Raw genomic sequence first — 3,374 nt, 5'->3', positions numbered from 1 at the left:
TTGGTATATCCAGAAAAAGGAAGAGGAAATTTACCCATCTTTACATGAGGCAGCTCAGGAAAGTGCTAAAGGAACAGCTCTAGTGTGTGATGATGCTATGGAAAAGTGACTAAGTCTGTGTGTTTATAAGATGATAACAAATTAATAAAAGCAGAGTGGGCAGCATTCTTGTGAGGCTGGAAGCCAAAAACATTTACAGTCACATTACCCAGGGTTAGGAAAATGTTAAACCCGTCTTGACAAAGGCTGGCTGATTGGCTTGCACATTTCAAAAGGCCATATGTGTGAAAAACATTGAACTTGTAGATGAGGCAGATCTGTAGGTCAGAAGGTTGTGGAAGAATTTTTAAGGTATCCACTAAGTCTTGTACAGGAAAAGAATAATGGAAAGAGAAGATTTACAATGCTGATGAGACTGGCTTGTTTTAAAAGGACATTGATAAAGATCATATACAACAGAAATGGCATTTCAGATGGTGAAAATGTCATCAGAGACTTACAGGAACCTAATCCTATATTTTTCCTAAGAGCATAGTTCATAATTTGCTAATTCAGTGTTTATGGTGACTTTATAAAACATAACTATTGAGAATAATTAGAATCAAATGTATATATATACACATATTATATAATCTTACAAATCAATAAGAAAAAGATGGACAACAAAGACCATTATAAAAAAATTAACAAAAGATTTGAACAATTCCCTAAAAAAAAACAGGAATTCCACAGTCCAAAGATCATTTGAAATGGTGCTCAACATTATTAGTAATTAGGAAAACATAAATTAAAACTGCAGTACAGAGACCTTGCAGACACCACCACCCTGAGCTTTCTGCACTGCCCAGCCTAGTTCACATCCACCATGTTTTTGGACATCACCATCCACAGAAAGCCCTTAGGCTGCATCCCCTTTAAACTGTTTGCAGACCAAGTTCCAAAAAGAGTAGAAAACTTTCATACTCTGAGCACTGGGGAGAAAGGTTATGGTTATAAAGGTTCCTGCTTTCACAGAATAATTCCAGGATGTATGTGCCAGGGTAGTGGCTTCACATGCCACAATGGCACTGGTGGCAAGTCCATCTATGGGGAGAAATTTGATGATGAGAATTTCATCCTGAAGTATATGAGTCCTAGCATCTTGTCCATGGCAAATGCTGGTCCCAACACAAAATAGTTCCCAGTTTTTCATCTACACTGCCAAGACTGAGTGGTTGGATGGCAAGCATGTGGTCGTTGGCAAGGTGAAAGACAGCATGAATATTGTAGAAGCCATGGAGCGCTTTGGGACCAGGAATGGCAAGATCAGCAAGATTACCACGGCTCACTGTGGACAAATCTAATAAATTTGACTTGCATTCTACTTAGCCACCAAACCATTCCTTTTGTAGCTCAGGAGAGCACCCCTTCACCCCCATCTGCTTGAAATATCCTATAATCTTTGTGGTCTCACTGCAGTTCTTTGGGTTCCATATTTTCCTTATCTCCCTCCAAGTTAACTGGATTGCAATGTTAAATTTATGATTATGGAATTAAAAACTAAACAACAGAAGCAACAACAAAACACCCACAGTATGAGATCATTACCCATATTCCAGACTGGTAAATTTTTCAATACAGTTCAGTCGCTCCATTGTGTCCAACTCTTTGTGACCCTATGGACTTTAGCGCCATTCCTTCTATAAAGTGGTAAATTTTTACAACCTGATAATATCCCATGGTGAAAAAGATTCTAATACTCTATGGGTGGAAGTGCACAATTAACATAAGCACTTTGGAAAATAAGACTCATTTAATAAAACTGAAAACATATATACTCTGTAGTCCAGCAATTCCATTCTTGAGTGAATACCATACAAAAGTGCATGTATACACACACCCGAAGGCACTGAAAAGAATTCCCATAATAGCACTGTTCTTAATAGCCCGAACAGGAAACAATCCATAGGTACATTATTGGTGAAGGTAGGAATAATCTGTGGTGTTTCTTCTCATAATGAGAATAAGAACTCTAAATATGGGGAGGTATACCCATATTTTCTGAAATGATTATCATCCCCATGTTTTTTTAATGAGGATAGAAAATATGAGTGCTCAGAGCAAGCTCCAGAGAAAGGTAATGTGCTCTAGTCTAGGAGTAACAGATCTTTTTTCCAGATTTTCTCTATTTTTAAAAGCATAACAGTTTTCATTTTGTTAGCTTAAGATTCCATTTTAAATATTTTAAGTGTATTAGCATATTAAAATCCACAGAAAGCTAAAGAAGCATTCCCCTGCTCTTGTTATGTTAATGGACATGTCATTTAACCGATTTAAATTTTATTGTCCTCATCTATTAATTGGTGATGAGTCAAGTCCATTAGCTATAAATGTATTAGCAAATAATGGAACACTGGAATAACAATGTTCAAATAAGAGTTATCCTCTCTCTCACAATAAGAAAAATCCAAAAATCAGCAGTTGCAGTCATTTTTTCAGGTGCTCAAAATGAATTACTCTTTTTTTGTGTTTCACTATCATTACTATAGGGGAGTGAAACTTGCATCACCCAAATGTCTCTTGGCCTGTGCTTTATTTCCAGCTGAAAACAATCAAGTCCTAAAAGACTCAAGAAGAACTTTACCCCTAACTGCCTAGGTGTGTAGACAGGGACAGACCTAGTTATGTCCGTTTGTTAAAATCCCTTTTTGTGTTTCACTGGCTCTGCTCACCACACGACAGGCCAATGAATCCAAGAGATGAGGTGTTGAGGCAAGCAAGGGACTTTAATTGGGGAGCCAGCTGACCGAGAAGATGGCAGGCTAGCATGCCAAAGTAACCATCTTGTCAGGGCCTGTATGTCAGATTCTTTTACATATCAGAGATGGTTGGAGTGAGGAAACAAAGAAAAAAGACCACTTAATTCCTGCAAATATCTTCCAGAATGACAAACTGCAGATAAGGGGATGTGTTAGTTTCACTTCCTTTTAGTCATTTCATGGGTGGTGTGAAATGGAATATCTCCTGTCAAGTCAACAAAAATGTCATCTCTCTCTGTGATTCCAGCCTCCGAAATGTGAATTTCTGGGCTGTGCAGGTAAGCAGCAGAAGAGATGCACCAGGAACTGCGCCATTTTCCACACAAAGGATTCAAGAATGTCACAGTCTTTCACAGGTGGGCGGGGTCAGGATGTAAATTCAAAATTAACCCTTCCTGGTTACATGCCTGGCCCAGCAAACATTTATTTATCAAACACTTCTTTTCCATCTCCATGTCAATTACCTTTCTCCCCTCTGAAGTGCCAAATCACAACATTCTCTTTAGTCTTTAGCTGAAGATCATATTTAGGTGACGGAAAATCCCATGGATGGAGGAACCTGGCAGGCTACAGTCC

The 3,374-nt window shown here is 38.4% G+C and overlaps 1 pseudogene; it reads left to right on the top strand.

Annotated features, from left to right (window-relative positions):
* Window positions 1-770: 770 nt before the first annotated feature.
* LOC133242452 (peptidyl-prolyl cis-trans isomerase A-like) lies at window positions 771-1,499 on the top strand (annotated as a pseudogene).
* Window positions 1,500-3,374: the final 1,875 nt, after the last annotated feature.

Source organism: Bos javanicus, chromosome X (genome assembly GCF_032452875.1).
Source record: "Bos javanicus breed banteng chromosome X, ARS-OSU_banteng_1.0, whole genome shotgun sequence".
In the NCBI taxonomy this organism is placed as follows: Eukaryota; Metazoa; Chordata; class Mammalia; order Artiodactyla; family Bovidae; genus Bos; species Bos javanicus.
The sequence above is the reverse complement of the archived record's forward strand: the minus strand, read 5'-3'. Positions and strand labels throughout refer to the sequence as shown.